At 38.6% G+C, this 24,572-nt stretch overlaps 1 protein-coding gene across 4 annotated transcripts in view; it reads left to right on the forward strand.

Moving 5' to 3' along the window:
• Window positions 1-24,572, forward strand: part of APTX (aprataxin) — a 338,894-nt gene that overhangs the window by 81,323 nt on the left and 232,999 nt on the right. For 3 of the 4 annotated variants that reach the window (XR_007146386.1, XR_007146385.1, XR_007146390.1), the window contains exons 11-12: window positions 10,712-10,813; window positions 22,805-22,950. The gene's annotated coding sequence lies outside the window, so the exon portion shown is untranslated. Of the gene's footprint in view, window positions 1-7,736; window positions 7,761-10,711; window positions 10,814-22,804; window positions 22,951-24,572 lie in introns of those variants that run through there. The other variant, XR_007146389.1, reaches the window with a different exon arrangement.

Consider the following 24,572-nt stretch of genomic DNA (forward strand, 5'->3'; position numbering starts at 1 on the left):
ACCAGTGTCCTTGCTAATGCCCGTCTCCCCATTAGCCCTTCCCCCTGCCAACATCCCACCCGCACCCCTCAGTTTGTTCTCTGTATTTAGGAGTCTCTTATGGTTTGTCTCCCTCTCTGTTTTTATCTATTTTTGCTTCCCTTCCCTTACGTTCATCTGTTTTGTATCTTAAATTCCACATAGGTAGGTAACTCGTTTTAATTTTAATTTTGATTTCTACCCCAGGGAAACACTTTTGAGATGGTTATTGGACATGTGTGTTAATATTTTTTTTCAGTAAATTTTGTTAAGGATTGATGTCCATTTGTATTTTGGGTCTTAGAGGTCTTGAATTGATATTTGTATATTCCTTAGATATTAATGGCATTAATAACCTTTTGTTATTTTTGTCAATAATAATTTTTCCAGTCATTGACGCAGTGGTGGGAGGGAAATGTTAACCGTTTTTAAAACAGGCTTTCCACCAAATTCAGAGGCTTACCAGCCTGGCTTCTTGGCCTCTGGCCTTTACTCTTCCATCTACATTTTTGGGGAGTTGTCCACCTGGGCCTCACAAACGTCTCCTTACAGAATCAGTGCCCCTTTAAAACAAGGGTTCCCCTTGAAAATAAAGTGAGGATGAGCCTGTGAATCGTATTAGCTGTATGATTTAACTTCCTTTTTCCTCCCCTAGAGCTCAGGCAGACATATCTGGAACTATTGTAGCACCTGAGATATGTTTCCTTGCAGTTGAAGGCCTGAAGAGTAGTTCTGAAGGCCTCTGTAAATGGAAAACATGCATATATTCGTGTTTGTTGGATAAACTAAAGTCCAACCATTTACGTACAGATTTCTCTTATGACTTCCTTCGAAGTGTTAAATTCAGCATCAGATGATTATGCATGTATAAATAAATAAATAAAGTCTGAGCTCCACTAGGGAAGGGAGAGGTAGGAATTCCTATTGTGTCCTTCTTCAACTCTCATTTTCTAATAGTTTATTTTGGTATTTTATTTTTTTTGTATATTGACCTTGTTTACTGGTAAACTTGACACATTCTCTTATTTATAGATTGTTTTCTCTGAGATAGGTTTTCTTAGTACTGGTGTTTGTTTTTCCTTAAATGGAAGAATTCATCAGTGAAGCCAGCTGTATCTGGAGATTTTTCTGTGGAAAGATTTTTAAATGATTGATTTAGTGTCTTTAATAGCTACAGCTTTATTTGGATTTTATGTTTCTTCCTGCATCAGTTGTAGTCAGTCTTATTTTTTTAGGGATTCGTCCATTTCATCTAAACTTTCCAATTTATGGCACAGAGTTGTTCTAATATTCCATTGGTATCTCTTTGAGGTCTGCAGCTTCTGTGGTGAGGTCTCCATTTTAATTTTTGTTATTGGTATTCTGTGCCTTTTCTCATTTTTCTTGATTAGTCTTGCTAAATATAAAGTATCTTCAGTTTTATTAGTCTTGAAGGGAAATTCCTGAATTTTAGGCTTTCTTTCCTAGGCCTCCCCACTTAAGGGTCTTGGCTATTTAAGGCCTGATTTCTTCTGCAAGCCCTGACTCCTGTGTTTCCTTTCTATCTCCATGAGTACTGGCTTCTCTGCCTGTAGTATCTGTTCTTGGCCTGACTTCTCAGCTTTCCCACTCCCCGACCCACTAGAACCCCTACCATGCTAAGAATCATCATTTGCTTGAGGGGGAAAGAGATAAACAGAATACTAGACTCACTTTATTAAGGGTTCCTTTTCTTTGGAACTTGGCCCTTTAAATGTTTACTTATTTTTGAGAGAAAAAGTGCACGTACACTGGAGGGGAGGTGGGGGGGAGCCGAGAGAGGGGGGAGGGGAACAGAGAAAGGGGGGAGGGGACAGAGAATCTGAAGCTGGAAAGGGCTCCCACCTCACAGCAGAGAGTCTGATGTGGGCTCCAACTCACCACCCCTGAGCTGACCTGAGCTGAAGTGGGGCGTTCAACTGACTGAGTCACCCAGGTGCCCCTACTTTTTGTATCTATAGATTTGTTTATTCTAGACATTTCATATTAATGGAATCATAAAGTATGTAGTCTTCTGTGACTGGCTTCTTTCACTTAGCTTAATGTTTCAAGGTATATTCATGTTGTAGCATGTATCAGTATATTACGCCTGCAAATGGTCATAATCCTTTCCAAGTTTGAATCAGCTTTCAATATTTTATTCTTTTTGTTTTCATTGTTGTGAAATATCTTTGAGAGTTCCTTTAACTTGAGGGTGTCTTTTGCTGATGTCACTTCCTCTGGTACCTCCTCATGCTTTTGTCACAGCCACTTTCATATGTGAGAGCATCTTAACTACCTGCCTTAACTAATCCTTGCAATCTGGGTCCAAATTTCACAGCAGCATCCTTATCTGTACTAGCTGCTTCATCAGATAGTTTAACATTAATCAATTTATGCCAACATCTGAAACAGTGACAACAACCTTTACTGGCAGTAAAAGGTTCTTTTTCGGTCTCCCTGTAATTACATTTTTCTTTCAATCTGGCAGCTAACTTTAACACTTTGGCTTGAATGTGATCCGAACCGATCTGGATTATCTTTGATTGCAGCCTGCAATCCAAAGTAGACATGCTCCATTTCAACCGCGATTGGCTTTCTGCTTCTACTACCATTTAAACTGAAATGTGTTGGAGCAACTGTACGCTGTTTTTTATATTCATTGAATTTTGTCAACATAGTTTATATCATAGCTTCATGAAAGCCTAGATCTCATCTTATCTTTGCTTCTCTGTTGCCATTTTTTCAGATCTAATTGCATCCAACTTTCACTTCTAGCATTATCACTTTTTGTCTCTTTGTTGCCCTTTAATCCTTGTTATAAAATACTGTGTGAATTTATCACAGGGAGACAAGGAGGCACCACAACTGTACTCTTTACTGTCTGTGCAAGAAATGAATAACAAAGGTGTAGTGGTCAGTCACTGACAGACCCGGAAAGAAGTGATGTCATTGGTCACTGATCATGATACCCATCTGTTATATAGTGATTTGTGGGCTGAAGGTTAGTAGCAAAGTTTGCACTTTATGTGATTACTCACAATTAATATACGGTGTTAACTAAAATTTGAACTGTTTTGTTGAATGGCGTTCAACTGTTTTGTTGAATGGTTTAACTAAAGCATGGTAAATGAAATTTGTACATGTTGGAACAGTGCAAAGTGAGGGGTGCCTATAACATATTTCAATTAATCACGTATCTTTCAGCCTCATCTGCTTAATAAACTTGGGTCTCAGACTAACTCTGAATATTTTATTTTATTTGAGGCAGAATCTTGAGGCTCTACCATTCTAGCCTTTGAGTTTTAAAAATTATGGTAGCTGCGGGGTGCCTGGGTGGCTGTCAGTTACTTAAGTGTCGTACTTCTGCTCGGGTCATGATCTTACAGTTCATGAGTTCAAGCCCCTCGTCAGGCTCTCTGCTGTCAGCACAGATCCTCTGTCCCCCTCTCTCTCTCTCTCTCAAAAGAAATAAACATTAAAAAAAAATTATGGCAGCTGCTCTGATTCCTGTGATTGTCTTCTCAAAATGTGGTCTCCTCTTTGCCTAATGAAGCCTTGAGCAGCTCTGCCTCTGGCACATGCCATTTCCTTTTGTGGACAAAACAGCAAAGCCTTCTCTGTCTCTGATGTCTCCTGTTCCCTGTCTGTTTCTCTACATTTTTGAGATTTAGAATTGCCCTCCAGAAATGCATGGCAGCCCTTACCTGGATTTATAGCTCTTACCTTGCAGCCAGGATGAAAGTTTTGCCTTAGCACCCACAGTGTCAGCCAGCTCGACCCTGCCTCTCTAATGAATAACTCATAAACACTGAAAGCACTGTTTTCCCTGAAGAATGCCTTATGGTGGCTGTGACAACCTCTCTTTCAAACCTCAGGCCAACCTTTTATTTTCCCCTTGAAGAATCTACATTTCATGACATATCGGACAAAGGGCTAGTATCCAAAATCTATAAAGAGCTCACCAAACTCCACACCCAAAAAACAAATAATCCAGTGAAGAAGTGGGCAGAAAACATGAATAGACACTTCTCTAAAGAAGACATCCAGATGGCCAACAGGCACCTGAAAAGATGCTCAACATCGCTCCTCATCAGGGAAATACAAATCAAAACCACATTCAGATATCACCTCACGCCAGTCAGAGTGGCCAAAATGAACAAATCAGGAGACTATAGATGCTAGAGAGGATGTGGAGAAACAGGAACCCTCTTGCACTGTTGGTGGGAATGCAAATTGGTGCAGCCACTCTGGAAAACAGTGTAGAGGTTCCTCAAAAAATTAAAAATAGACCTACCCTATGACCCAGCAGTAGCACTGCTAGGAATTTACCCAAGGGATACAGGAGTACTGATGCATAGGGGCACTTGTACCCCAATGTTTATAGCAGCACTCTCAACAATAGCCAAATTGTGGAAACAGCCTAAATGTCCATCAAGTGATGAATGGATAAAGAAATTGTGGTTCATATACACAATGGAGTACTACGTGGCAATGAGAAAGAATGAAATATGGCCCTTTGTAGCAACGTGGATGGAACTGGAGAGTGTGATGCTAAGTGAAATAAGCCATACAGAGAAAGAAAGATCCCATATGTTTTCACTCTTATATGGATCCTGAGAAACTTAACAGAAACCCATGGGGGAGGGGAATGAAAAAGGGGGGCGGTTAGAGTGGGAGAGAGCCAAAGCATAAGAGACTCTTAAAAACTGAGAACAAACTGAGGGTTGATGGGTGTGGGAGGGAAGGGAGGGTAGGTGATGGGTATTGAAGAGGGCATCTTTTGGGATGAGCACTGGGTGTTGTATGGAAACCAATTTGACAATAAATTTCATATATTAAAAAAATAAAAATAAATGCAAAAAAAAAAAAAAAGAATCTACATTTCAAAAACTCTTCTTTAGTATTTAACATGAGCTTCAAAGGCTCACAATGGGAAAAAAGTTTCCTGAAGAGGTTCTGTCTCTTTTTTTCTCTTTGGAAACTTTGAGGCATTTTCAATGTGACAGAATAAGTTTTCAATGGAACCAGAGATTCCTTGTGGTTCTTTTGTGCTTCTGAGCACTTAGAACATGGCTAGGCACATAGAAAGCATCTAACAAATGTTTGTCACTTTATTTGTTGAAATGACAAGCTACAGGCATACTTTGATTTACACATGGATTTATTTCTGAAAATTAGTTTTTTGAGATTGGAAAGGGAGACATGATGCTGGATTGGCAGGAGGGGAAGAAAACTTGCTTTGAGATTGTTAAGGTGGATCTTCCTAGCAGTGACCAATTCAGACATCTTTCTGATGATGGTTTTGAAAATGAGTGGTTTGCAGGCAAAAATGTCTTTTTTTTTAAGTCCATATTTTAAATGTTCGCTTAGATGTGATAGCTATCATTAGTGAAAAACTTTTGCAGTCAGAATAAAGGATTAGTATTTAAAAAGGAAAGGCTATGAGACTTTGAAGAAGGTGTTATAACTTGTTCTCTCAAGGGGAAAAGCGTAAAGGCTAATGGAAATTTCTTCTGGAGATATACTTGTGGTCAGGCTGTCAAGTCCTGCTACTTATTGAAAGTTTGGGCGATTTTTCTTATCATTTTGTCTCATCTATGATAACTGTGAATCCAGTAGACACTTAAGTGTGTATGTAGTGAGGGTAGCCTTTTCACTTCTGCTATTATTTCTAAAACAGCCTAAAGGGCTGTTTGAAGGTACGGACCAAATCCACTGGGTAGTCTTGTCTTTGTTTCCAATAACTCCTAGCAGAGAAGGCAACGTGGACACAGTGGGTATCCAGAAGTGTTCATGGGGACACTTGAGTGGCTCAGTTGGTTAAGCATCTGACTTTTGATTTTGACTCAGGTCTTGCTCTCACTGTTCATGAAATCGAGACCCAGGTGGGTGAAAACTTGATATATTGTGCCCCAAGCAAGACCCACAGCCAGTGACACAGTTACCGAGTCCCAGGGTCTCCTCCCTGACTAGTGCAACAGAGCTGCTTCTCTGAGGCCTGCTTTCCTGAGCTCACTCTCTCATTCACTGATACACGAAGTGTCCTTGAGGATATGAAGTAGACTTCTATCAACCCTTTGTGTGAGTCTTAGACGTACTCTGATCCCATCTTTATCTTGAATTTCACCAGACTGATCCTGCAAACTTATCAAGCAAAATGCACTATCTATGAACTAGATAGATGATTCCCCCAAAAGGCAATGGTAGTATTCCCAAGCCACTGCGGATCTTGGCATAGGTTAAAATGAGAATAGTGGCCTCTATACAAATTATCTATAGCAGATCCTATCGCCAACAGTAGGGCATTCTCTAAGCATCTGCATAAAAATTAGCCTGCCCCTTCACACAGTAATTCAGACAATGGGAATGTGTTCCAAGGGAGAAATGCAAAATAGGAAGAAAAGAAATATGTTCAAACATATCCATTGTCAAAGACATCCATGTTGTTTATAGTTCTTTATTTTTAAAGAATTTGAAATAACCTAATTGGGAATTGGGAAACTGATAAGTAAACTATTGTGTCAGCTCTATGCTATATTATATATCATTAAAATGATGTTTAAGAAAATTCTGTTGCACCATTGACAAAGGCTTATGATACAATATTAAGTTTATTTTTTTAAGGAGTATAGAAGGTTGTGTATATATTAAAATTACAACTTTTGGTGAAAAGTTCTTATGCATGGAGTAAAAAAGTTGAAAGGAAAATCAATCAAATGCTAGCAATTACCTTAGAATGATGAGACTATGGGTGATTTTTTTTCTTTTATCTCTTTTCAAATTTTCTTTTATTGTTATTATATTACTCTTATTATGAAATATATATAAAATTTAGACATCCAAACTACCTTAAAACTTATGAAACATATTAAACAGGTCTTTTTTTTCAATTTAATTTTTAATGTTTATTGATTTTTTGAGAGACAGAGAGACAGAGTGTGAGCAGAGGAGGGACACAGAGAGAGGGAGACACAGAATCTGAAGGAGGCTCCAGGCTCTGAGCTGTCAGCACAGCTGTGCTGTGACAGCTCAGAGCCCAACACAGGGTTCAAACTCACAAGCTGTGAGATCATGACCTGAGCCACCCAGGGGCCCCTAAACAGGTCTTTAAAATGTTGTAAATAATAGACAATTAGATAGACAGTGATAGAGATCATGAGAAGCCTGTGTTCATGGAAGAATCTCTCCCTGGGAATCACTTGAAACAAAGAGGAGGGGTAAGAGACCAACGGCAGGGTAAGAAGTCCTGCAATAGTGGGGGCAAAAACAGATACATATGGAGCATTCTATTATTACAACCTTATTTCTCCTTGAACATTGTTAAGACCAAGGTATAGCAATGGACTGTGTTATTTAAAATCACTGCTTTTAGACTAGACAGTAGTCCAAATCTCTCTAATTCTCAACATAATCTCTCCTAAACCCCCAATGGTATCAAAGTGGCCCAGAAGTCCTTCCTGCCTCTTACCTCCCACCATAGACTTACTTCTGAGAACATTGAGAAATCTTAATATGTAAGATAAGAGATAATAAATCTTTTATCCTCTCTGACCATGCCTGATTCGATTCCTGATTTTTAAATGCCATACCTACAACCCCAAAGTCCTGTCCATCTGTTGCGTTTCTGCCTGCCCCACTAAAGGCACCTATTTTACATATAGTCTTGAGACTTGACCCTATTCAGAGAAATTTAAATAGCTCTTGTATTCATTTTCTAGGGCTGTCATAACAAATACCACAGACTGGATGGCTTGAACAACAGAAATTTATTTCTTCACAGTTCTAGAAGCTAGAAGTTCAAGATCAACATGTCAGCTAGGTTAGTTTTATTCTGAAACCTCTCTCCTTGGCTTGCAGATGGCCATCTTTTTCTGGTGTTTTCACATGAAACTCCTCCATGCATGTTTGTGTCCTAATCTCTTCTTATAAGAACATCAGTCATATTTGGATTAGGGCCCACCCATATGTCTTCATTTTTCCTTAAGTACATCTTTAAAAGGTCCTATATCCAAATACATTCACATTCTGAGGTGCTGGGGATTAGGATTTCAACATATGAATTAGGGGGTCACAGTTCAGCCTATAACTGCCCTGTAACCTGTTTTCTAGAAACTTTTCATCTGAAACATAAACTAACATAAATGAACAAAACCAAATTAAAAAAGCACTGAAATGTGATGCTTGGGGTGGAATTAGCACTGGTATTACTTGTTTTACCTTATACGGTCTGAATCATGTCATTAATCATGTTACAAAGGAGTTCGTAGAGTCATGACTTTGTGTTTCTGAATCTAGGCTCATGACGTGGTGCCATGAGCTCTCAGATCCTTTTTGTTGGGCCCTAAACTGATCTTGTAACTGACCTTTGATTCTCTCAGAGTGGATCTTGCAAACTGATAAAGAAAGCATGGTTTAATTACTCCACACTTTAAGAAAAAATATTTATTTATTTATTTTGAGAGAGAGAGAGATAGAGAAAGCACAAGAGCACGGGAGGGGCAGAGAGAGAGATGGAGATAGAGAATCCCAAGCAGGCTTCCCACTGTCAGCACAGAGTCCAACACGGGGTTCAGTCTCACTACTGTGAGATCATGACCTGAGCTGAAATCAAGAGTTAGACGCTTAACCCACTGAGCCACCCAGGCACTCTCTGGATAATTTTCTGATCATTGTTTGGCTTCTTTATTTTCTTAATAACCAGGATGGTGGCAGTGCATCATGTAACTAACTGGGTTTGCCTCTTTATTCCAGCAATGAGGAGGCTACTCAAGAAAGAACACAGGGACTCCTGCTCTACTCTGTGGGCTGACTTCACTCCCAATGCCATCTTGCTTTCTTAGTTTTATTTGCTCTTTGCCTTATGTTTTGTTTTGTTTAAAAATTTTTTAAAAATGTTTATTTATTATTGAGAGACAGAGAGAGACAGAGCATGAGCATGGGAGGGGCAGAGAGAGGAGGAGACACAGAATTTGAAGCAGGCTCCAGGCTCTAAGCTGTTAGCACAGAGCCCGATGCAGGGCTCAAACTCACAAACCATGAGATCATGACCTGAACCAAAGTTGGATGCTTAACCAGCTGAGCCACCCAGGCGCCCCTGCGTTATGTTTTTATTTTGGATTTATCTTTTCTTGTAACATGTTTGCATATTTCTAAGCAGCTTAAAATTTGTTTCAGAATAAATCATGGTTTGAATGAAGAATGAGGGATTAGCTTTCTGGGTTTAGGAACTGGTCCAGTCCATTTAGTATTACCTTGTCACTGAGAGTTCACTCATCTTGGGTCCAGTATCTGCATTTGACTGATCCATAACTAGACAGTGGATCCTGATGATTCAGACTCAGTGCTATCCATGAGATCCTGTCATTAAAAAATCCAGCCCCTTCTCTACTTTGTGCCTTTTTACACTGGGAAGCACAGAGTTAGATCATATTTATTCAGGGGTTAAAAGCCCAGTTATGCTTCAGTATACTTATCCCATTTGTCTCTTCTGCCTCCTTATACATTTTACTTCTGTACTTTAAACCTGTAGAAACTTTAGTTTTGATCTGAGAAGAGAAGATTTAGCTTTTAGCCTGGATTATTCAGCTAATTAATTATTACAATGTAATAGTTTAGAATTTTGGAACTAAGCCCTTTTAACACTTAGTAACTCTTATATTGTTGACTTTCCCAGCATTAAAAAAAAAAAAAAATGAATGTATCTCATCTTCCCTGAGGAAGTTCTTGTAGGTAGGAACCTCTTCATTTTTGAAACCCTCACAAAACTGAAACTGAATCTTTGTACAAAGCAGGAGCTCAGCACATGTCTGCTGAATCAAATACTCTCACCTCCAAACAGGCTTGAGAAGTAAAGATGTCCAGGCACCCTACCCTAAGGAACAGAAAGCAATACTGCTAATAAATACATACATAAGATTGATAAACTTTACCAAAGACTCCACTCACTTACCAATGGCAAGGAAAGACCCACCCACTAGAGATGTCACACTAGGTTCAGGTGTAAATTCCATGTGCAATCAGAGGAGCTTTGTTAAATTTTAAGACTGAAAGGTATTTGTATGAAGAGTGTATGGATGGAGATTGTGCTTTCTTTTAATTTGGTAAATGTCATGTCTATTCAGCCTTTTGAAATTAAATTTCAGTTCTTTATATCAGTGAGAAACATCCAAAATATTGCACATATGGTGAGAATAAGAGCCAAGGCTTGTAGTCAAGGCAGACTAAGAGTTTTTGATTTGAGGTGAAAATATGATTTCTTTGGAAATCCCTTCTAATCCTCTGGTAGGTTTTCTTAATTTCCTCCAGTGACTCAAATATTTTGAGAGCATATGTAGGCCGAGCCATTGGAGCATTTAGAAATAATAACTGTACTTTGGGTATCCAGCTCGTTACTGTGATATTCCTTGAGAACAAAGGACTCAGAAAAGGGATTAAAAAAAAAAAAAAGTGCATTTCATTCAGATGCATTAGATCCTGACTAGGGAGCTAAAATAACCCATATTCAGGGCTCTTCAAAGTGATTATGCTCTGCATTTTCTGCAGAGTAGCTGTGATCAGGAGAAAGGGGTTAAATAATCCCACCAATGATCATCTTTTTTCTCACTTGCTTTTTCTTGTACTTTCTTGTCATTATAATTGATGCTTTCTTGCCTGTATCTATTGTTAATAAAACAGCTTCTTTCTTTTGGTGAAGGGGAAAGGTTAGATATTGGCCTCTGGATTCCTGATGATGGACAAATATTCACACATGCTGTCTACTGCTGGCAAAATAACCCAGTGAAACTGAACATCCAAGGTATGAGGCATCTGTGTTTGAACACACTGCACAGGACATGAAACTGTCAGCCACAGTCATATGGGAAATGAATTCTTCAATAAAATATAATGTTTTATACCTATGTGTAACCACTAATGGAGCAGTTGCTTTCATTAGAATGAAAAATAATTCTGAGGTAAGACTAGAGTATTAGCTGCGCATGTGAAATCCATTCTCTGCTATTCATATTCAATTTTGTGTAGGAAAGAATTGAAGCCAGAAGGGTACAAAGTGCCACAGGAGGTCATTTAAGTGGTTAATTGATACAAACAAGGACTTCAATAGTAGAATCATCCCAAACTTTGTAAAAAGAAAGTACATGGCCATGAGAAAAGATGTTTTCTGGTCATCTTGTGACAAAAGAATGGTCCTTTTTAAAGATGTATAACACATTTTTGTTTTTCAATAATGATTCTAAATTCACTGGCCTTTTCTGTGACACTAGCAGCTATTTAAAATAAAAGTTTATCTCCTTCTTCAAGGCAAAGGTGATATTTTATCAACGAGAGAGAAAATATCTGCTTTTCAAAAGACCTCTTGCTATGGAGAAACATCTTGAAAATGGGTGTTTGGAAATGTTTCTATCATTATATGATTTTGTTGTTGAAAACAATGTGTCTCAACCACAAAAACCTTGACAGCTCTGTACTTCAAAAACCAGAATTTTCTAACTGGTATAAAAGTTTCCAGAAGAGAAAGTCAGTGGGTTTGATTAATTTGTAAGAACTAATTGACATCAGAGATGCTGGGAATTTATGAGCCTAATTTCAACAAAAGCCTTTGCATAATTGGTGGTTGGGATTAAAAAAATCATAATTTTTTTTTCAACGTTTATTTATTTTTGGGACAGAGAGAGACAGAGCATGAACAGGGGAGGGGCAGAGAGAGAGGGAGACACAGAATTGGAAACAGGCTCCAGGCTCTGAGGCATCAGCCCAGAGCCCGACGCGGGGCTCGAACTCCTGGACCGCGAGATCATGACCTGGCTGAAGTCAGCCGCTTAACCGACTGCGCCACCCAGGCGCCCCCATAATTTTTTTTAAAAGTGAAAACCAAACACTTCTTTTTAAATGTTAATTAAATTATATTAAATGTTAATGTTTAATTTATTTTTGAAGGAGAGAGACACAGAGTGTGGGCGGCGGAGGGGCAGAGAGGGAAGGAGACACAGAATCTGAAGCAGGCTCCAGGCTTTGAGCTGTCAGCACAGAGCCCAACTCAGGGCTTGAACCCACAAACCACAAGATCATGACCTGACATGAAATCAGTTGCTTAACCGAGAGCCACCCAGGCACCCTGAAAAATCGTAATGTAGAAAGTGTCTTTTTATCCATTGGGATCTGTTGTCATAAGAGTTAGGTTTTCAGCTATGCAGCCATTAAAACCAAGTATTATATGTGAACATAGGATCCAACATGAATTTTTGTGTCATAGAATTGAAGTTTCTTAAAACAATGACTAATAAATGAATATCATTCAAAAATTTTAAATATTTTATTAATAATTATTAATAAAGAACAAAAAGGGGCGCCTGGGTGGCTCAGTCGGTTAAGCGACCGACTTTGGCTCAGGTCATGATCTCACAGCTCTTGAGTTTGAGCCCCACGTCAGGCTCAGTGCTGACAACAGCTCAGAGCCTGGAGCCTGCTTTGGATTCTGTGTCTCCCTCTCTCTCTGCCCCTCCCCTGTTCATGCTCTGTCTGTCTCTCAAATATAAGTAAACATGAAAAAATTTTTTTTAAATGAAAAGATTTTAAAATTAGTCATAAATTTAAAATATTAAAATACTTAAACTCATATAAAATGTTTGAAAGATTAAAATGTTACATTCATATAATTTATAAATATAATTGTGAATGTAATTTATAAATAAAAAATTATTTATGGAAAGTGTAGTTAAATATTTTTACTATTAGAGATATGCAATCAAAAAAAGTTGAGAGATCACTGTTCTATACATATAACTGAGTCTCAATCCCAGATTCCCAGGAAAGAGATGATTGGTTTAGTTGGGTCAGATGTCCATCTCTGATCCAATCATCTGTGGCCCAGGGAGGAAGGTGGCATAATTACATACACATCCAGAATAGCTGGGTGGTCGGGAGTCCAGTCATAACAATTACGAGATTTCGTGGGGAAGCAACATTTATTATCACATGAAATATTGTCAGATTTGTCCCCTCTCATGTATCTGTCTTGCTTAATACCAGCCTGACTCTTCTCGCCTTACAACATATTTTCCCAGTCATTTTTACTGATGAATATTGTAAACTTTGACGGTGAAAATGCAAACTCAATGTAAATAGATTGTGAAGTGAAATTGTCACTTTTGCAACATTTAAGGATTTCATGAGGTTAAAGAAAATGATGTTGGAACATTGCTCAGATCACATACAAATGAAGTTTGGGAAAGTCAGATAAGTTAACAACTGAAGAGAAAACTAGTAAGGGTTATGACGTATGAGGTTATAGATGTTCAAAGCAAATGATATGAATAGCAAAGGTAGGTGTTGATATTAGTAAATTAATATGTCCTTAAGTATTCTGAGAAGTTATCCTCTTTATAATCTTACTACAAAAGTTGATCATGAAGTGAGGGAAATTATATAATGTTATTATACTCTTTTTGTTGGAAAAGTTATGTCTCCTAATATAAATATTTTAGTTGTTCAAACTCAAATATTTGAGTTCTTCAGACTTAGTATATAGTGTGCCAATTAGAACCTAATTAAAAAGTAAGATAAAGCAAACTTATTTTCTTAAATTTTAATTTTATTTATTGAAGATAAATCCCTAATCCAATGTTTCCCCCCACTTATTTACTATGGGATTTTGAGGATCTGATGCTCAGTTTACCGGCTATAGGGCTGACCTCCTGAGGGCTGTGGGTGGGAAGTAGTGTTTTGTACCTACCCCTTTGCACCTTCTTTAGCTAATTGCTAATCATTTGCCAATTCATACCTAATCCATCTTGAACCCTAATCCTTCACGGTCTTTCTGGGTGTCTGATTTGTTGATGTGAAAAATTAATTTGAGCCAAGCTATTTATAAAAGACAACAACTCAAAAATTGCTCTTTTCTGAAAATAACTTTGTTCAAGTAGTAGCCCTTAGTACCTAAAACCAAGAGGTGAAATAGGAGAGGTTTGGGTATTATAAACAGGGGGGCCTTTTCTGCCTCCTGTTGCCCTTTGCATAAAGACAGTTCCGCTCTTTATCTCTGCACTGTCAACTCCAATACCTTTGTGTGCCCCTGGGGTGGGATCTTTGCACACTCATGCCCACATTGACATTTTGGCCCTAACCATCCCAGAGACTAGGAATGGCAAATAGATTTCATCTCATGCGTCAGCTCCAATCCATCAAGAGTGACTCCTGGAGAGCTACAATGAAAAGTTTTCTGGGATCATGTCTGGTTCAGCAGGAAAGACTGTATCGATTAATTAATGATGTCTGCCCTGGTCACTGGAGGTGGGGTGGTAGCATACACACCCATTCTTCCTAACTTTGTCCTAGATTGTACCATGGCAGTGAATATTTCTGCACCATGTCACAGAGGCCATTTGTTACCATTTAGTTCTTTAGTATTTACCAAGGCTCAGGGTTTACCATTAAGTTCTCATGACCCCCAGCAGGTCCTGGTGTGCATCTTGTATATATGCCTATGACTGTGCATATAAGACTAGTAGCACCATCTTGATGTACACAGAATGGCCCATTATTTCTACGTATGCTAAATACAGTTGATTTCATTAAAGGGAGTCTTCCTTTCATTAGAGAGCACCAAGGTATGAAATTGTCAAGCATCATGCTCTAGATACAACGAATATTTCAGATTTGGTTCATCCTTTAAAACATACCCAGAGTAGACATTTCTGTGCAACTCAAGCTTATGGAAGATATTATCATTTTTTTACCCTGTCACTTCCAACATGATGAGCTTTTATACTTTCTGTACTGTCAGAGGAATTTGAGCAGCTTACAGAGTTAGAAGCTTCAGGAACAATTCTGTTAGGAAAAAAAAAAAACAAAAAAAAAACCTGGGGGGAAACAGTTAGGGCTATAGACCCTTATTTTAGCCAACACACACAAGAACATTAGGAAGTAAATTTTTGCTGTGGTTTTATGGACTCTAGTTAGCTTCACCCCTGAGCCCCAAGGTCCCTATGGGAATGAGGTGTGCCTCATCAACATGTAATCTTTTTAAAGCCTGCACTCTCCTGGGACAGTCTCAGAACACTATTGTGGTTAAAATAATACAGTCCATCATTTAAAAATAATTTCCAAAGGTCTCAGCCCTTCTCTTGACTTTCTTGAACTCTGAAAGGGGAGATAAGGAGACCATAGTAATATATCTTTAACATCTCCTTTTCTCTTCCATCCATTTCCCTTATTCTGAAGCAGCTCCCCTATCTCCTTTACCTCACCCTTCCACCAACAGCCCTGCACCCACCCCACCAGTTCCTGCCCTTCTGCATCCTCACCAGCACCTTTCCTCTCCATTACAAGGTCCAAAAGAGCTTGCTTATTTATTTATTTATAATTTTTTTTAACGTTTATTTATATTTGAGACAGACAAAGACAGAGCATGAATGGGGAAGAGTCAGAGAGAACCTGAAACAGACAGAATCTGAAACAGGCTCTGGGCCCTGAGCTATCAGCACAGAGCCCGATGCAGGGCTTGACTCACGGACCGCGAGATCATGACCCGACCTGAAGTTGGACGCTTAACCTTAGACTGAGCCACCCGGGTGCCCCGAAAAGAGCTTATTTAGCCAAGCAGGACTGGGAGGTGAGGTGAGAAGGGTCAAGACAGAATTCTCTTAAGCATCAGAGGAAGAGAAAGGTTGAGAACCAACATACATGAACTATTTCCCTCTTATCATGTACTTAATGTACATTCCTTAGAAATTCACTGTCAGGTTGTCAAATCCTGGATGATGGGAAAGAAGGCTTGGATGACACCTTTCACACTGAACACTCTATAGTCTTTCATACCTCTCACCCGGGTCTGCCTTTGGGATGCCATTGTTTCCTGCTATGTCTCTGAGGGTTAAGAGATACTGCTCTGCGTACCCACCAGTCTGCTCCTGAGATGATAGCCTGTTCCCCATTGGCATTGAGGGATGTCCCCTCTAGATGGCACCTTTTGAGACAGCTGTTCTTTCCTTTCTACTCCTCTATGTCCTCTTCCAAAGTGGGTCTTGAGTTGCACATTCATTTGGTAATTTAACTCCAGAGTCTATTTTATTACAGTGTGAGGCAATTTGGGGGTACACAAGGGGGTAAATTACAGCTATAGAACCTTACTAAGTAGTCCATCACTTTTACAGTCTCTCCTTTGTGTCATTCCTAGAGCTGCCTTTAAGCCCAACCCTGACCTCACTTTACATGCAGCCTCTCAGGTGGATTTTAATGTTTTCTCTTCTACCTTCATTTCTACCTTCTTGACTGAGTCTTCCTTTTATTAGTCTTCCCAGGAGAATTTCCCTTTGCATGCTTTTCCTTGATCTCAAATCTTTTCTTTCTTTTTAAAAACAAAACATTTCCTCATTATATATGGAAGTCAAAGATGCATGCTCACCATGGAAATTAGGAAAATACAGAAAAGTGCAAAGATAAACCATCCACTGTCATAGAAATAACCATAAAGTTTGGTGAATTTACTTTGCTTTTATGTAATTGCAAATAAGCTGAATATTCAGATCTGTATTCTTTTTCCTTATCTTTTCTTCTGATTTAGTCTATAACAACCCCTAGCAAAGTCATGATGTTGTTACTGCTTTGTTATTTGTGTGTGCATGTTTGTGTATGTACATACATGCCCACATGCACACACACACACACACATACACACACACACACACCATAACTGGTGTCTTTGGGTCAGGTGCTGAACCCTGGGACACTTTACAACCTGACACACAACATTATGTTTTGGCCTCCTTTTACTAGATAGTTATTTTGTTCTTACCTGTTCTGCCCCCCTTCTCAACCTTTATAGATATATGTGGATTCTGGTTGATTAAAGGAATTATTGTATGGTGTCCAAAGCCTAACTTGATATTGGCTAACAGATAATAAGAGGGTGGTCCACTTTTCAATAATTGTCTATTGATCCACTTCCTGTGATATTTGGAATTTCAGTTTCTACTCTCCTCAGTCTTAGCTCAATTGCTTATTCCTGAGTGCCTGCAGCCTCTATCAATTGCTAGGAAACAAGGTCTGAGCACCCAAGGAGAGTTTCCTGTTATTCTTTTGTAAAATGATGGCAAGGAGATTTGATAAAAGCTGAATGAATTTTTAGTCTAGGATGTTCTGTTCTTAAGCTGTAATTGCTGTTTTCCATTTAACTCTCAAAGTGATTCTGTCAAACAAAAGAAACTTTAGTCTTCATGTGTGTATTATTATTATTTCCTAAAAAATTCTCCTTTAAATGTATGATTAAAAAAAGATCTCTGCATCATTAAAGGTGATTTTCTTTTGTCTTGGAACTGGTTTTATATGAATGTCAGGGGAAAGAGGCACTTTAAAAGTGAGCCATGTGGAATGTGCTTATTCCACAAAATGAGATACATTTGATTGCAATAAATATAAAAACCATGAAATAAACAATTAAAAAATAATTTTAGAATTTAAGAATGCTGAATCAAACTCTTGGTTATTAAAGTTTATTACCTAAATGATGTCTATTTGATCTTCAAAATTTAAAATCACTGAGGTTAGCATAAGAGAGTAAGGATTAAATGGTATTTGGAGGGATTTAAGTTAGACATTAGAAGCTTTGCAGAATTCAGAGAAACCAGTATCCGTGGTCACAGATGAGAGGAGCCTTATCTTGGGATCTGTTAATAAGTGAGTAGTCTGTCTCCTTGTTTTACCCTTAAGGAATCAACATTATAATTCAGGGACGTATCTTTCTAATCAATTATGTGCCCTGCAGGGGACTATGATTCTTGGTTTTGAGTACTTTAATCTGGTGAGAGATGTTATAAGATGAATGGAAAATAAATATGGTTTCATGAGTTACATTTTTCCTGCTGTCATATATACTCCAATGAGCTAAATTACCTCCACGTATTCAAGTGGAAAAATCAGGTTCAACATGTACTATACCGAATAGCCATAGGGTATTTATCGTCTATCATATTTTCTTCCTTTGCACAAGAGAAGCAACTTGAAGTTACTGATGGATATATGCTAGAGGTCCCCATAGATCATGGATATCCCAGGGCAACAATGCATGAACTGAAGTGAGAATCAGGTAGAAGGGTTGGAATGAAACTTGCTTCTACTCATTCCTTGCTTTATTGCTATTCAGTGGTGTTGGTCCGTGAGAGTATAGCTCTCTTTTTTGCCCATGTCAGAATTGGAAAGATGTAAGCTGCTCTCAAGCCTAAAAGTGGGCTGCTGAAAGTGGGTAAGGAAGCAGAATATCAGCAGGTCAGAAGGTGACTGAGTTCTGTGAGGATAGGGCCCAGGTAGGCCTTGTTCTTTGCTGTACCCCAAGTACCTAGCCTAGTTCTGTCACAGCACCGGCACTCAGTAAGTACAGTTGACCCCTTGAACAATGTGAGGGTTAGGGGCGCCAACCCTCCCCCCAGCTGAAAACCTGTGTATAACTTTTGACTTGCCCAAAACTTAACTACTAATAGCCTACTATTGACTGAAAGCCTTACCCATAACATGAAGAGTTGATCAACACATATTTTAACACATATTATATATATATAGTATATATATATAAAACACAAAATATATATAAAACACATTATATATAGTTATAAAAAATTATATATAAAATTATATATAAATATATATTTAATTATAAATATATTATATTTAATATAATAAATTTATAGAAATAAATTATATTTAATAATAAATAAATATATAAATATATAATTATATATATTATATATATATAAATAATATATAATATAATTATATATAATGTGTTTTATATATATTATGTGTTTTATATATATACACATTATATATATATATGCTTATAGTAAAGAAAGCTAGAGAAGAAAAAGTTATTAAGAAAATCATAAGGAGAATATACATTTACAATACTGTACTGTATGTATAAAAAAAAATCTGCATGTAAGTGGACCTGTGCCGTTCAAACCTGTGTTGTTTCAAGGGTCAAGTTTACTATTGAATGACTAAAAGTGTTGATCACTCCATGACCAAAATTATCCCCTTCCTTGAGGGTCCTTGCTGAATCTCTATGTAGAACCTTTAGAGATCTCTATATTAGAGCATTCAGTCTTTGCCTGGCCGACCAGAGGTGTGGCTCTACTGGCTGGCTTTGGGAATACAGACAGGGGACATCTGCAGATGGTTTTAGAGGAAGCCAGGGTCAAGAACCAATCTGATTTCACTACCAATCTGAAGGGCTTGGGTGAGAGGAAACTCAGGTTGGAGGCACAGAGATGGAGCAGTGGACTAAGATTGACTAGGAGACAACCCTGGACAGACTCTTGAAGTGGTAGATGGACAGGGGGCTTTCATGAGGCAAATTCATCTTCATCCAGGATACCCAGATTCTGAGGACATAGAGTATGTTTGGGTTGAAGCTTTTTACTCATGACTTCTTCATGTGCTCATCCCTGCCCCAATCCTCTCAGGAATTTGCTTTATTTCCTGCCTCAGGCAACAAGACCCAGGGAGTCCCCCAGGAATCCAAATAAGGTTCAGACTTTCCTTTCCCAAGCAGAGCAGCAAATTCTAGAATTGACTATGGCTTCAGCAGGTACCATCAAAATGTTGCTTCAGTAATTCTAGCTCCCCAGGACTCCCAGAAGGCTTGGGATTGAAGCCAACAGTCACAGGCTGAGCCCTCCAGGAAGCAGGTTTGTTGTTATTACTAACTCTTGGGATTCATAAGCTGATCCCCACAGCTTTTCCCCTTGGTTGCTTCTGAGGGCATGGGGGTAAAGACTTCATGCTAGATAGTCTTACCTTAGGCTCCGTGAAGGCAGCACTCACAGAGCCTTTGAGCCTTTAAAGAATTGCCATTTTTGATGCCAAGTGTATCACTTGAATACAAGGAGTTTAACAGAATTAGCAGCAGTCTTCTTTGTCTGATGCAAGATGGTTTTTAACCTACAATATTTTTAGGATCCTGCCAGTGTATCCTCAGGCTCCTTGAGGCAATTAAACCAGGCCCATGGCAATATGCAGACTGCCTTGCCTACTTCACCAGAGTTTGAATTTTTTCAGAGCACTTTCTCATCCTGTCTGGAAGAGATGGGGTGCAGAGAGAGAAAGCTTCCAGTGGGGGTCCTTTTGAATTTTTAGTTACATACTATCTTTGGCTATAGGCCACGTTGGCAATGTTGTGACAGAGCCCAAGTACTCGCCAACAACTTCATTTTCATCCAAACCAGCAAGGTTCAACTCAGTGGGCAAATCCAGTAACTAGAAGAAACTACATAAACTGTTAAGCCATAAACTGTTAAGGGAGCAATCTTACTAAAAGGTACCTTGTTGACCCACATGGAGAAATTTTGGCAATGGAAGACTCAGGACCTTTTTAAGCTTTTCGTAGACCCTCCTAGAGGCTTCATCACTTATGCCAAACATATTAAAATGTACCCACATCTCAATTAAATGTAAAAATTTCCATAAAGTATTGAAAGGATTTTTATAATTTTGCTTTTGAAATTATTTGCTTATGAATGACTTATTAAATTTACAGTTGACTATGTCTTATCACTCATTGTGCCTACTCAGAAATTCTTGTAAAACAAGAGAATCTAATCCACAATTTATTTGCATATGTAATGAAATTTTTTATGAATTATAAATTTAACAACAAAGTTGACATAATGTTAAATTTGTAGGCAGTTAATTAAATGCTTATTAATTTCAGTTTGCTTTTCTGTAGCTTGGAGCCAATTCATTTTTTATTTTTTTTGCTATTTTGTTTTTATTTTTTACAGGCCCCTGGAAAGCTGTGGGCCTCAGGCACAGGACCTTTTGGTTCAACAGATAAGGTAGCCCTGAGGGAATGATTCTAATGTTTGGCTCAGAAATAAAGTTTTAAGGGTACCGGATTGTTGTTTCAAAGGTTAGCTCTGTCATGTCAAAGAGGAATAAGACAAATTCTGTGGTACTCCATAGGATGGGAGTGAATAAATCTTCACAACAGCACATCAAAGAGGCTGTCCTAGGAGATATCGGACCTGGAAGTGTTCAGCATGAGCTGGAAGATCTTTTCATAGAGGCTGCGAGGATGGAGAGGGTCAAGGGGTTAGGGTCAGAGGATTTGACTTTGAGTCCCTGTGCCAGTCATTACCTGTGTGACTTTGAGCAAGTCACTTAATCTCTTTGTATTTTTGTTTCTTCATCTGTAAAAAGGACTAATATTTATTTCATCTGTTATTGTCCCTCACCTATTAAGTGGAGATGTATTCCTGCTTCACTTATCACAAAGGTTTGCTGAAGATCAAAATGAGATAATTTCAAACTTTTAGACAAGGTTATAAATTCTATACAAATGTTAAGCTTCATTCAAATGTTAGTTAGAATTATAAATCCAATTCTAGGATACAAATGGAACACCTAGTAGGATGGGAAGGAATCTTCAAAATTAGTCATTTAAAATTTGTTATTGCTACTGACAATAATCTTAGCATAAAAGTAGAGGAAGGGGTTCATGGATGGCTCAGTTGGTTAAACATCTAACTACTCTTGATTTCTGCTCAAGTAATGAAAATGCTAAAGAAAAATGCCAGGAACAGATTGCCAAGAGACGGAGGCTGTCTTCTCTGAGAATTTGTACCTACAAGTCTGCATCCAGTGAAAAAATGAGATTTTTCTAAGAGTAACAAATAAGATCAGACATCAAAAAACAAAACAAAACTTAAAACACTTTGGAGAACCCAGTCCTACTTATATACAGTAAGTCAAAGCTCTATAAAGGTAACCTAATATGCACTTTGAGTTTTAGAAATGAAAAGATTAGAATTAACAGGATTAGAGCTAAAAGATACTGGACAGGGGCGCCTGGGTGGCGCAGTCGGTTAAGCATCTGACTTCAGCCAGGTCACGATCTCGCGGTCCATGAGTTCGAGCCCCGCGTCGGGCTCTGGGCTGATGGCTCAGAGCCTGGAGCCTGTTTCCGATTCTGTGTCTCCCTCTCTCTCTGCCCCTCCCCCGTTCATGCTCTGTCTCTCTCTGTCCCAAAAATAAATAAACGTTGAAAAAAAAAAAGAAAAAAAAAAAAAAAGAAAAAAGAGAAAAAAAAAAAGATACTGGACATTGAGACCCAAACTCTTATTTTATGCATAGAAAGATGATGTATAAAGAAATTGAGTGACTTGCAAAATGATTTCAACTTATTTAATACCCTGCCTGGTTTCATAAAGAATTTCAAGTGGATTATAAGAATAGGTACAATGAAATAGGAAAATCTAAAGTACAACCAATGCCGTGACCATGGAAAATAAGATGAAGTATAATGACCAAAGGAAAGGGAAAGTGGACTTATGGTGGTAATATATAACTTTCATAGAGTTATTAAAAATTAACAATAAGTTTGGCTGAGTTTGCTCGTTAGCCAAAGCAAAACTGGAAATCAAGCCAGTGATGGAACCAGCATCAGAACCCCACCTTAGACCGGTTTGTATTTTGTTCCTTTTAAAAATTGTTTTTTGGGGCGCCTGGGTGGCGCAGTCGGTTAAGCGTCCGACTTCAGCCAGGTCACGATCTCGCGGTCCGTGAGTTCGAGCCCCGCGTCGGGCTCTGGGCTGACGGCTCAGAGCCTGGAGCCTGTTTCCGATTCTGTGTCTCCCTCTCTCTCTGCCCCTCCCCCATTCATGCTCTGTCTCTCTCTGTCCCAAAAATAAATAAATGTTGAAAAAAAAAAAATTTAAAAATTGTTTTTTATTGAATTTATTTCGTTAGGTTTTAAAATATTTTTTGTTTGGCATTCTCTTTCTTCTCTCCATTGGTTCAGTTTGTGGGGATGGCCTTTGTGAGGAGAGTGAGAGCTGCTCCATGTGTCTAGCTGACTATGGGAAATGTCTACTTCCTGTAGATGCCTGGGTGATGATTACCCTTCTAATCTGCTTGGTCTCTACTGCCTCTGCCTTGACCATTCTGGTAAGAATCAACCAACATCTCATGACAAGTTTTCCTTGGTTATTTGTTCTTTATGTCTATTATTCTCTGTCAGGATTTGATATCTATCTTCTCAGAGTTCCCTATTGTCAAGAGTCTTTGAAGTTATATAATCCATCCCCATTACTTAAAAATGAGGAAACTGAGATCCAGGTATGTTAAGTGTCTTGCCCAAGGCCACGTAGCAGCAACTAACCTTTACTGACTGTCTACATATTTCTTATGTCTCACAGCAAACCCTGATAAGTAACTATGATCCTTTTTTACAGATGAAGAAAATGAAGCACAAAAGGTGAAGTGCTTTGCCCAAGGTCACAAGAGTAATCAAGGAAGCTAGGATTTGAACCCAGTCTGTCTAGTTTCCAAGTTTATTTCTTTGTACAACCTCCCACCCAGGGTTGCCTCTTAAGATGATGACAGAGCTTACATTGAATCCAGTTCTCTGAGTCTCATGCTCTGTCACATTTTAGAGAAGACAGTATTGGACCTTAAATTCCCCTTAGGCTGAAGAGGTGTGCAAGACTAGTCTTGGAATTTGGAAAGGTCTGCACTGAACTTGATTATCACTGAGCTTGATTATCACTGTCTGGCCCTGCTTTTTGGGGATTGTTTCTTTGGCCAATGGAATCAGTCTTTACAGAACTTTCTGTTTTTCAAATGGAGTCTTTGGTGGCCTAAAGCAAATGATTTATATGTATGGTTCTCAGCCATGCTATTGGGATGCACTGATATGGGATAATGAGTCGTGAGGTGCCAGTAATTAATAATAGTTAAACTAATCTGAGACTGGTGCACCTAGGGATTGCAGAGTTGGCAGCTGGGGCTTCTTTGCCTCTCTCAGAGTCTCTGTGAAGGGACCAGGGCATGCAGTACATTCTGTATTGAGGGCATTGTAGCTAAATGGTCCCAATACTATATCTGCCTCAAGCAGTGAACTTTAATGAGTATATCTTTCCACATTGTGTAGATCACTGTACTTTCCTATTCTTATTTTACAAAAGGCAGAATATGTCTAATGGGAGAGAGCAGAGCAAGTGATGTTAAAAGGACAACACATACACATATCTGTATCAATGATTGTCAGTTAATTGGTTCCTTGAATCTTTGTTGACACTTGATATTATGCAGATAAGGGGATAATCACCTCATGGTTCAGTCCAACATGGAATCCAGTTCAATGCATAACAGACCAGCAAATAATAATTACAAACAAATCAAAGCATTCTTGTTTTTCCTGAGAATGCAGGGCTTCTTAAAAATCCTATTTTTTCCATTTCAAAGTATCTCCCCAACACTGTAGCTGCTCCAAAGTTTCTCTTTTCTCCCAGTATAAGCTACTGCCCAGGTCTTTACCCAGCTGAACCTACATAAAGTTGCTTATCTCTTCATTCTCCCTTCTTTGTTCAGCTCTTCATTATATAGGTCAGTGTAGCTTTTTGGAAACTTTAATTTTCCTTCTCCCCCATTATCTTGGTTCTGTGCAATAAAGGTCTAGGAATGGATCAGGAAATTAAGGTAACTTCCTCCTTACATGGGAGTTGGGGGAGTGGTTTGGGGAAGACACTGGGGCTACTTCTGCATTTTTTTTGTCCCCTGACAAATCA

The sequence above is a fragment of the Prionailurus viverrinus genome, chromosome D4 (assembly GCF_022837055.1).
Source record: "Prionailurus viverrinus isolate Anna chromosome D4, UM_Priviv_1.0, whole genome shotgun sequence".
In the NCBI taxonomy this organism is placed as follows: Eukaryota; Metazoa; Chordata; class Mammalia; order Carnivora; family Felidae; genus Prionailurus; species Prionailurus viverrinus.